This window comes from Dipodomys spectabilis, unplaced genomic scaffold, assembly GCF_019054845.1.
Source record: "Dipodomys spectabilis isolate Male_0828 unplaced genomic scaffold, ASM1905484v1 ptg000078l, whole genome shotgun sequence".
Lineage (NCBI taxonomy): Eukaryota > Metazoa > Chordata > Mammalia > Rodentia > Heteromyidae > Dipodomys > Dipodomys spectabilis.
This window is the reverse complement of record NW_024870755.1, coordinates 3,393,034-3,405,606: the sequence shown is the minus strand read 5'-3', so window position 1 is coordinate 3,405,606 and position 12,573 is coordinate 3,393,034.

Here is a 12,573-nt window from a genome sequence, read left to right as displayed (position 1 = left end):
GTCTGCCCTCTCTGAATCCCAGATCTGCATCTAGACTAAAGGCTGAGCCTGCAAAGAGAACCATCTCTGCCTCTGAAATGGCAATCACGGGGTCCTCGCGCCCCCTAGAGGAAGTCTGGGGCAACAAGGGTCCTTACTCCCACCCTCATTCCCTGGATGTCCTGTGCTAGTGGCCATCTTACTTCTGTCTCTGGTGGAGGAAAGAACGGGGGGGGGGGAGGTGTCAACTTCAGATTGTGCCCTGGAAAGTCCCAGGCCCCAAGGATGTACTGCACAGGCATCCTGCAGTGGACCATAGCCAGGTGGTCAATGGTGACCCATGTGCCAGGACTCTTAATAGCAGTGTGGCTGGGTGAAAGGCTCTATCACTTTTGGTCTAGGTTTTCAGGCGAAGTCATGGCTACAATGTCCTGAGACTCTCTTCCCTCTTCATCTTTCTGCTTATTCCTTGCCTCCCCCCCCCCCCGACACTCCCTCACAACAATACCTCCCTAGCCCTTGGACAGCTTGTTCTTATCTGACCAGAAAATAAACTCATTGGCACCAGGGATGATTGAAACCTGGTGACCCACCCTGAGTCCTAATGTCTACCTGAGGCTGCTTCCCTCTGCAGTCGGCTACCACACAGCTCCTGGATATCAGAAAGTTGCTGAGGTGTCAGTAGCTTGGTCCTACATACTGTCTTTAGGCTCTGAAATTGTCCCCACATAGATTGTGAATGGTTGGCTCCCTTATTCCAGGGACTCCAAACCAAGTCTCACATGTTCTCCCTTCTTCCTTCCTTTCCTCTTTTTCTCCATCTGGACTTCCCTCCTCTTTTTCTCTTTCCTTCCTTTCTCTCACTCCTGGACCTTGAACTCAGAGCCTAGGTGCTGTCCCTGAACCTTTTTACTCAAGGCCAACAGACTATGGCTTGAGCCACACATCCACTTCTGGTGTTTTCTTTTTGGTAGTTAGTTGGAGATAAGAGTTTTACAGGCTTTCCTGCTTGGGCCTCAAGCATCCATCCTCCCATCACAGCCTCCTATGTAGCCAGGACGACAGGCATGAAGCACCAGCATCCAGCTCAAACCAAGGTTTCTTCATGTGCTGTGGAACCAGCACTGGAAACTCTCATTGTCTATGACCCCTCCAGAGCCTGGCACACACTGTAACTCTTTGTGGATAAATAAATGAGCGTCTGTCTACAAAAATACTACAGAAAAGTCCCATCCCATTCAGGTAAGCATCTTGGTGGGTGGGGCAAAGCCTGATGTAGCTCTCCCACAGTTCTCCCTTCTCCCTCTTCCCACCCTCCTTGTGCCACTGAACTTAATTGTTTTGGCTCTGAAGACATGATCCACGGTGTGCTCACTGGATTCTGGGGCCTCTGGGATGCCTATCTTCTCAAAGATCTCTGGCCAGCGGCTGACCGCTCTGTGGCACTCAATTCCCCACTCAGGAGTGAATGAGGGTGCCATGAGCTGAAGGCCAGGCTCAAGGGGCCTACTCTCCTACCCCTGGGGCCAGCCAGGATGGACCACCACATCTGGCCCCCAAGTTTCATGTTGCAGAGAAAGGATCCTCTAGGCATCTTGGGTATATGAATCTCCCAGAGTTCAGTGCAGGTGCTGAGAATCCTACTCATAGCTGGCAGGCTAGGGATGGTGAGGTCACAATCTCTGCTCCCCATGACATCCTCAATGTTATGTCTAGGTCTCAGGACCCCACCAAGAAGACCACCAAGAATCAGACTCTACAGCTGTTTTATTTAAACGAGCTGCAGCTCGGGCCTCGTCCTACACTCTGACACAGCAAAGCCCAGGAGGAGAGCCCCGAGCTAAGGATTTACAGGTCTTATGAAGGGACACAACCAGGTGGTTTAGCACCATGTGTTGCTCTGCTCTGAAACAAGCAACAAATGGGCACTGCCTCAAGTACTTTAACCCTTCACTGAACTGTGGTGGTCACACTAGAGAGAGTCAGAGGAGAATCAACAGCTGCCGCATAAAAGCAATCAAGGCACAACGTTCATAGCCAGAGACCATCTGGATTGGGAATTCTGCTTGTGATATTTTGAATGTCATTGATTGTTGGCTGAAACGGTTCATCTAATTTGAGCCATAATCCCAGGCGTTAGTGGAAATTGCCAGCTTCAAGAAAAAACCCTGGAAAAGGTGTCATTTCAGTTGTCCCAATCAAACTTAAAGGGTTCCAAAGTTAGCGGTCCCCTTTTCTTTCCAGACTGCCTACAGCAGGTTACAGAAACTGGCATTCAGCAAGCCCTAGCTAACTGCCATGGCCTGATACTGAGCAGGCTCCAACAGGGGGAATGCACTTGCCCACCACTGCCCAGCAGGAAACAGCACAGGCAGGACATAGATCAGAGTCTGCAGGATTCCAGGGAGGACTTCCCACCAGTGCACTCCCTTGGGAGGGAATCCACGCCACCAGTGGGAGCCCAGAGCCCCCTGCCCAGATGCCCATGGACACCATCAATGCCCTGGGTAAGGTTGCCCTCTCTTCCTTGGTAGTGGTGAACCATCTGCAATGTCACACCGTTCACCACTTCCCAGACCCTCCTAGCTTCACAGCCCCTGCCCTACTCCCCCCTCCATCTTGTTCCCTAATTACATTTGGCAGATACACCCTTGAATTAGCTCCAACTATAGAAACGAGAACAGACTGTCTGGCTGGAAGAGTGCGGCTGTGGTCACACTTGTCTCACAAGCCTTCAGGCTTAAGACAGAAGGTGTCCACTTTGGTCTGTGGTTCACATAGGCCTCCTAGGGGAGACCCACACAGGCCAAGCAGCTACTGTGGGCTATAGGAAAGGGGAAGAGAGAGGTGGAAAGGAACGTCTACTGAAATCTTCCCCAAAGGAGCCATGAAACAGTGAAGGTGAAAACAAAAATTATGGCTGGTCTCATACTTGGCATTGCTGAAAAAAGAACAACAAATACACACACACACACACACACACACACACACACACATCAAGAACAGTGACTGTAGACTCATCCATGCAGCACCTGCAATTTGCCAACTGATCACTCACCTGAGCACAGTCAGGCGCTCTCTCTCTCTGTCTGTCTGTCTGTCTCTCTCTCTCTGTTTCTCTCTCTTTCATGCACGCGCGCGCACACACACACACACACACACACACACACACACACACACAGACTCAGAGTAGTGCCCCTCCTGAGTTTGTTGGTTCCTCATCTGGGACAATCTACAAGCTGGAGCACGGGAGTTCCCTTGTCAGAACCAGGGGCTCGACCCAAGGAAGCACTGCTCTAATAATGCTGAACCACTCTGCCTCTCCCTTTCTCCAGGACCAGACACTTTCCCTTGGGAATAACCAGCCTTGACTCCCCATTCACCAAAACCCTAGGCCAGGACTCTGGGTGAAGGAATCCTGAGACAGGTGGCTCTTCAGAGCCTGGATTGAAAACAAGCAGGAAGTCATGGTGCCCCCAGAGAAGTGTCTGACCCGGGGTGGGGGCAGTGTTGGGGAAATGGATGAGATCCTAAAGGCTACAGACATGGATGAACTTCCTACTCCAGCCTAGATGCTTCTGGGTGACTTGGTGGATTCTTGGGGAGGATGAGGAAACCAGATGGGCCTGGAGTACCAGGAGATGGTGGCAGAGCTGGGAAATGTGATTACCCTGGGAGTGCTGTTGACAGCTGGAGTGGGGGGACCAGCAGGGTGTATCTGTGTTGGAGGGGCGTGTTCTTCCCAGACATTCACCTTCTATCTGATCCCTAGTGCCCTCATCTCCCTAGTGGGCTCTTCTGGGACCCTCCTCAGGGGAAAGGGTGACCGAGCACAAAAGACAAGGGCTCACACAGAACGGGGGGCTATCTTCTGCATCCAACACCATCCCACCACCAGAAAAAAGGAAAACTCCCAAGAAGGCAGGTGTGGAGGTGCTGTTCCCCACCTCTGACTAAAGCCACCGAGTTCACCCAGGGAGAGAAAGGGTGAAGATGCATGGCTCTGTGGCTCCCACTGCTCTAGGCCAGGGGCTCACCCATCCCTACATCTGCCTTTTTCCTGGAACACTGGCCACTAGGGATGGGGGTGGGATCCCCGGATCAACATCCACTCCTCCAGCCCCCACTCCTGGGGCGCATTTGTGGCAGTCAGGGCTGGCCTGCCTGGTGCTGGGGAGGCGTGTTTGGGACACAAGAGGGGAGGCAGGAGTCACGGGTCTGGGTCCGGGTCCGTGGGGGGTGTGGGGTAGGGGGAGGTCATGAGGTGCAGACCCGAGGGGCTTCCACTGGGGACCAGGACCAGGTCAGGGCCGCAAGAAGGCCAGGGATGCACCATCTTTGGATGATTCCAAGAGGCGCCACGGGTCCAAGCTGGCAGCAACCCGTTTCAAACGAGGTGCTACGGGGAGGGCAGGAGAAGGGGCCGGGGCAAGGGTGGGCAGGTGGCAGGGCTGAGCTCGCCCCCTCCACAGCTGAGCTCCTGGTGCAGGGGCCTTGGACTCAGGGCCTACATGGCCTCTGAGCCTCCCTGGGGCTGAGAGGGATGTGCCTGCTGTGCTGGCTTTGTGTCCTCTGTGCTCCTGGCCCAGACCTGTGCTCCTACAGCAGAGGAGGCCAGTCATGGATGCTGACACCCCTGGTGCATGTGCCTGCTCTTCTCTGCTCGCTCTCTGCCCCCACTTTTCATGCAGGCTGCCCAGCCCCTGCTGCACAAGTATGCCAGCTCCCATGTGCCCCTGGCTGCAGCAACTATGTGCCCCTTCAGCCACACCCTGTCCTCCCCTCAGTCACACTCCCTCCCCACCTTGGCCATGTCCCCGCCCCTGGCTTTGTGCTGCACTGACTCTGCCCTAAGACTACCAGGCCATGGCAGAAGCAGCCTCACCTCAGCTCAGGGCTTCCCCCCAACCCCAGCAGCTGCCTGGGAAAATTGAAGATCCCCTCAGCCCAATCACTGGGGGATACTCTTCTCCATCCACCCCACACACCAAGCAGGTGCAAGATAATGCTCCGAGTTTGTGTGTGTGTGTGTGTGTGTGTGTGTGTGTGTGTTGTGTGATTGTCCTCTCAAGGACTCAGAACATTGAATCTTTTGGGATGACAGCACACAGCACATTTAAAAAAAAAGCACTAAGAACTCTGTGTAATGGATTTAGCACAATGTGCCTTTTGAAGGACTCAGCACATAGCAACTTTTGGGATCCTCATGGTAATTTAATTACCAATAAGATTAGACATGCCATTTTGACATCACTAAACTTAAATATCATCATATTATGGCATTATATGTCATAGTGACATTAGAGACATATGTGAATTCCTATTCTGTGATTTCATTCTATTACAAGCTAACAATATTGGTGGATATCAGAAATCTATTGTGACCTCAAAGCCATTGTGACATGAAAATCCCTTTGTGACATCACAGTGCCATTGTGATATCATTAGCCTGTTCTGATATCACAAACCTGTCCTGTCCATTGTGACCTCATTACCAATGTGACATCACAAGCCATTGTGATGTCACATTGCTATTGTGACATTACAATCACCTTGATACCTCCCAAACCCATTATGACATCTTTCGCACCTTTGAAAAAACACATGGCCTTTGTGACATCACAGTCCCTCTGTGTATCCGTATCCTCATTGTGAAATATCAATTGAGATCAGATATGCCATTGTAATATCACAAAGCATTTACAATATAATCATTGGTATGACATCACATTGTCATTTTGACAATATCAGGTCATTGTGACATCACAAATCTGTAATGACATCATACCACTATGACACCACATTGTCATTGTGACAACAGATATACATTATGAAGGCCTATTACGTGATTTCGTTGTATTTCAAATGTGGGTTCATATCAAAAACACATTTTGACTTCATAACCATTGTGACATGACAATACCTTTGTGATATAACATTGCCATTGTGATATCTCTAAACAACTGTGACAACTCAAACATGTTCTGTCCTCGTAAGTTTTGTGACATGTTGCCACTGTGTTAGGCCCATTGAGAGCTCAATCTATTTTCGATCTCATATTATTTCAGGTATGACATTAAATATTAGAAATATACTGTGATATTATGAATATTGTGACATCACACTGCTAGATGTAATGACCATTGTGTCACATTGTCACATCTGTTCTGACTTCATCACATTTGTGCCAACAAATGACTTTGGAATCCTCACAATCCCATTCTAAACTCATATACTCATTATAAGTTAATGACAATTGAGGTCTGGAATGCCATTGTCACATCACCAAACTACTGCGACATCACAAAACTATTTTGAACTCATCACTATTATGGAATCACCAACTAATTGTGACATAACAACACTCTTAGGACATTATAATTTGACATCATATTGCAATTGTGATATTACTGAACCCTCATGCTTTCACAAACCTATTATGATCTCATCACATCTTAGAAAATTATGGCCTTTGAGACATCAAGCTCCTTCCGTGAACTTGTATCATTGTGAACTTGTAGCAATTGAAAATAGAAATAAGATGTGATATTGCAAACTAGTTTTGACATCACTAACCCATTTTTATATCAACACTTTGACAACCAGAACCTGTTAAGAACCCTAGCACTTTTGACAAAAAACATGGCCTTTGTTTCATCACAGTTCATTTGTATATGTCATTGTGACTTCATTCTCATATCCTCACTATAAACTAATGGCAATTAAGATCTGACATGCCATTGTGACATCATAAACCCTTTGTGACACCATCACCAGTGTGACATCAGACTGTCATTACGGCACCATCAGCTCATTGTGACATCACCAAGCTACAGTGACATCATAGCATTATGACATCGCATTGACATTTTGCTGTCATAGACACATTGTGAATGTATATCTTGTGATTTCATTCTATTTCAAATGTGGCGTATCAGTTGATATCAGAAACACATTGTGACCTCATAACCATTGTAAGATAATAAATCCTGTGGGACATCATAACCAGTGTGACATTATATTGTTGTTATGACATCTTTAGCTTATAGTGACATCACAAAATGATAATGACAGTATAGCATTTACCATTGTCATTGTGACATCATTGTCACATTATGAATGCCAAATCTGTGATTTCATTGTATTTGAAATATGGCATGTGGGTTGATATCAGAAAGTCATTGTGATGTCATAACCATTGTCACATCAAAATCCCTTTTTGACATCCATTTGGCAATGTGACATCACACTGGCAATGTGATGCTAGTAAGGCATCGTGATATCACAATGGTCATGAACTCACAATGGATTTCTGGTATCAACCAACATGCCACATTAGAAATAGAATCAAATAACATAATAGGCAAACACAACGTGTCTGTGACATCAGAATGACAATGTGATGTTACAATGCTATGATGTCATTGTAGTTTTACATGTCAAAATGAGCTGATGGTGTCATAATAGCAACATGATGTCACAATTATGATTATGTCAGAAAGGATTTGTTATGTTTCAATGGTATATCTGATGTCAGTTTTCATTAGTTCCTCATGAAGATATGGATATAAAAAGGTTCTGTGATGTCACAGAGGCCATGTGTGTTTTCAAAGGTGATAAGTGGTCATAATAAGCTTGGGATGGCCCAATGTGAACCATAATGTCACAATGGAAATGAGATATCCCATTGGGTTTTTCATGTCACAGTGGTGATGAGGTCACAATGATTTTGTGATGTCACAGTTTGTTTGTAATATCAGAACGATATATCAAATTTCAATGACTCATAATTCAATATGAGGATACCAGGTGATAGAAGAAGCTCCATAGTATGAGGTCATACTATGTGAAAACCCAATGGGACAGTGATTTCACAATGACAATGTGATATCTCACCATCCTGTTATAAGAATGTTTTGATGTCACAATTGGTGATGCAATACTGATGAGGAGGTTGCAATAGATTTGAGATGTCCCAAGGGGTTAGTGATGGCACAATGGCATGTGGGATCTCAATTGTCATTAATACACCATGAGTATATGAGTTTGGGAAGGGATTCTGATGTCAGCAAAGCATATGTAGTCAAAAAGGTGAAGAACTAACAGGTCTGAGATGTCACAAAGTGACGTAATGGTTATGATGTCCAGCGGTGTGATATCGTGATGTTACAGAGGATTTTAGATATCTCATGTCATATCTGAAATACGAGGTCGAACACAGATTTTCAACTCACAAAGGACCTAAGATATCACAATGGCATGTCACAAAATTATGAGAACAGGAGAGGTATTTGATGTCACATTGGGTTAGTGATATAACAAAGGCAATGTGCTGTGACAAAGAGATTTAGATGTCACAAAGGTTATGAGTTCGCAATGGTTTCCTGATATCAATGCAGATGGCACATTTCAGATAGAATGAAATCAAAGAATAGGCATTCAAAATGGGTCTATGACATGAAAATGACAATGTGATGTCAAGGCAGCAATGATGATAGTATATGTACTCATTACCTTGCTCATGTAACTGTAATCCTCTGTACACTGTATTTACAATAAAAAAAAACTCACAGAAGAAAAAAAAGAAAAATATGGCATGGTGTCATTGGGGTTTGGTGATGTCACAATAAATGGTGGTGTCATGATGACAATGTGATTTCACAGTCATAATTATTGCACAAAGTATTTGTGATGATAAAATGCTATGTGTGATAACAATTTTCATTAGTTCACTGTGAAAATATGAGTACACAAAGGGTCTGTGATGCCACAGAGGTCATTTTTTTTTTATGTTTTTTTTTGTGTGTGAAAATACCATACAGAGAGGTTACAATTACATGGGCAAGATAATGAGTACATTTCTTATCAAACATTGTAGCCTCCTCCTTTGTTTCCCCTTCCCATTCTTTCCCATCCTCCCCCTACCCCCCCACCCAATCCTCCCCACTCCCCCTCCCCCCTCCCAATGAAAGTTGTAAAGTTTGTTTTCGACATAACGACTTGTACATCTCAAGAGTTCACAATAGCTTTGTGATGTCACAATGTGATTGTGAAGGCACAACAGCAATGTGATGTCACAATGGTTTTGTGATGTCACAGTGGTGATAAGGTCACAATGAGTTTGTGATGTCATTATGAGTTTGTAATATCACACTGACATGTCCAATTTCAATTTCTACTATTTCACAATGAGGAAACAATTTCAAAGAAAGAAAACCTCCAAAGACCATGAGTTTTTAGTCATAACTTTTGCGATATGCTGCCATTAGGATATTTTAGGCCTTTAGTAAGCTTATAATCTGTTTTCAAACTCATAATATTTCAGGTATGACATATGATATCAGAAATTGACTCTGACATGAACATTGTGACATCACATTGATAGACATCAAGAACATGGTGTCACATTGTGAACTCACAAATTTGTTAGGGCTTCATCACATTTGTGCCAACGACATGACTTTGGAGACAACACAGTCCCTTTGTGAACTCATATTTTCATTGCGAATTAATGACATTTGAGACCCGGCATTCCATTGTGAGGTTTCCAACCAATTGTGACAGCACAAACCTATTATAGTATAAACACATTGTGATCTCATAGCCATTGTGGTAGCACAATCCCTGCATGACCCCATATTTCAATAGTGATATCACTAACCCAATGTGAAATTCCAATCCTCTCATACCCAATCCAGGTATGAAATGTGATACCCGAATCCAGTGTGACATCTTGATTATGGTGACATCACACTGATAGATGTTATGAGCATTTTGTCACATTCTGACAACACACACCTGTTAGGACTTCATCACTTTTGTGACAACGCATGCCTTTGGAGATATCACAGTCCCTTTGTGAGCTCATATACTCATTGTGGGTTAATGACAATTGAGATCACATGTGTCATTTTGATATCACTAACCCATTGTGACATTGTGACACACCTCTTGTAAACTCATCACCAGTGTTGCATCACCAATTGTGATATCAAAACATTACGAAGTGATCATATTGCAACATCACATTGCCATTGTGATGTCACTGTTCCACTGTGTTTTCAAAAACCTACTGTGTCTTCACAGCATTTTAGAAAATTCATAGCCTTTAATACTTCAGTCTTCTTCTGTGAACTCATATCCTCATTGTGCAATAGTAGCAACTGAAATTGGACATGTGATTATGAGATGTGACTTCACAAAATTATTTGATTTCATCACCAATGTGACATCACAAACCCATTGTGAGCTTTCATTGCCATTTGACAATCACTATCACATTGTGACATCCCAAACCTATTAGGACCTCTTAGCATCTTTGAAAAAACACATGGCCTTTGTGACATCACAGTCCCTTTGTGTAACTATAACCTCATTGTGATCTGACAATTGATATTAAACATGCCATTGTAACATCACAAACCCTTTGTGACATCACAAGTGTGACATAATATTGTCATTATGGCAGCATCAACTACTTTTGACATCACAAATCTACAATGACAAGATAGCATTATGAGATCATACTACCATTGTGATGTTATAATAAGATTATGAATGCCTGTTTTTAATCTTTTTTTTTTCAGTCCTGGGGCTTGAACTCTGGGCGTGGGTGCTGTCCCTGTTCTTCAGCTCAAGGTGAGCACGCTATCGCTTGAGCCACAGAGCCACTTCTGGTTTTCTAGTGGTTTTCATTGGAGATAAGAGTCTCATAGACTTTCCTGCCTGAGCTGGCTTTGAACTGCAATCCTCAGATCTCAGCCTCCTGAGTAGTTAGGTTTATAGGCACTGGCGCCCGGCTTTTTCATTCTATTTCAAATTTGACATGTGTGTTGATATCAGAAACATAATGTGACCTCATAACCATTGTAACATCATAAATCAGCAGTGACATCAAATTGTCATTATGACACCATCAGCTCATTGTGACATCACTAAACAACAATGGCATCAAAGCATTATAAATCACAGTGAAATTGTTATGACTTAACAGTGTGAAGGCCTATTCTGTGAATTCACTCTGTTTCAGAAACCCATTTTGACCATATAACAATTGTGATGTCACAATTGAGATATCCCATGCCACTCTGACATCATAAACCTATTGTGACATCACAAACCTATTGTGACCTCATCACGAGAATGGTATCAACAGCTAATTGTGGTATCAAAGCATTATTTTGAGATGATATTGTTGTATTGGCATTGTTATTTCACTGTCCCATTGTGTTTTTACAAACCTATTATGGACACATCACATCTTAAAAATTCACGGCCTTTGAGACTTCAAGCTCTTTCTGTGAACTCGCGTACTTATTACCTCTAAGGCAAGGAGACAAACCATTGAGTCACATTTAATATAATAATCCAATTTACACTAGAAAAGAGACTGTGATTACCTTATCCTGGACTGGATAACCAGGTCCAAGATCAGCCTTGACCACCAAACCTCAGACCTCCAATGGGCAGCCCTGCCCTATCTTAATTGGTCTGAAAACCACCAGCCAAAAAATTATGATCTCCAAAGCTCCAAACCTCAATGGGCAAGGCTTTTAACTTTTCCATTACTCCCTCCTTCACTACAGACCTGTCATTCCTTTCTGGTCTTTCTCTTTTTCCCTTCCACCATTTCCTTCTTCTCTTCAGACCTCTCCAGTCTCCACAGGCTAACACTACTCTGCCCTAATGACCACTTTTCTGTTTCCTCTCTTCTCAGGTTTTTCCCTTCCTGCTGTCTTACCACTTTCTTCCATCCAGGTAGCTCTCATTTTTATATCCCCTTTCAATGCTCTGAAAATGCAACTTATATATAGGTTGTACCTCTCCTCACTCCAACGGGTCTTCTGCCTGTTTTCAACCGTCACTTCCCAAACTGCCCAATGTTCAATCACTTCTTGACAGCTCACCAAGTGAGGCTTGACACCTTCACCTTTGGTGGCATTCCCCACACTCTCCGGTGGGCCAAGCCAAGAATTTACAAAGATTAATGGCTCCCACAGATAATTCTGGCTCCACTGGTTATTACAGTATCCTCATAGTGAATTAGAAGAAATTGAAATTGTATATGTCGTTGTTATATTACAAACTTGATGACAGGCTCTTCAGTAAATGGTGCTGGCTAAATTGGTTAACTATTTGTAGAAAACTAAAGCTAGATCCTTATATATCACCCTGCAGCAGAATCAACTCCAAATGGATCAAAGTCCTCGGAGTCAAACAGACATTCTGGAAACTTTACAGGATGGAATAGGAGAAACCCTAGGTCTCTTGGCACAGGCCGAAATTTTCTTTTCTTTTCTTTTTTTTTATGGGTCCGGTCGTGGGGCCTGAACTCTGGGCCTGGCACTGTCCCTCAGCTCTTCAGCTCAAGGCTAGCACTCTACCACTTGAGCCACAGCGCCACTTCCGGCTTTTTTCTTTTTGCTTATGTGGTGCTGAGGAATCGAACCCAGGGCCTCGAGCATGCAAGGCAAGCGCTCTACCACTGAGCCAACTTCCCAGCCCTGAAATTTTCTGAATAGAGACCCAGAAACACAACACATAAAAGAAAGGTTGGACAAATGGGATTGCATGAAATTGCAGAGCTTCTGCATG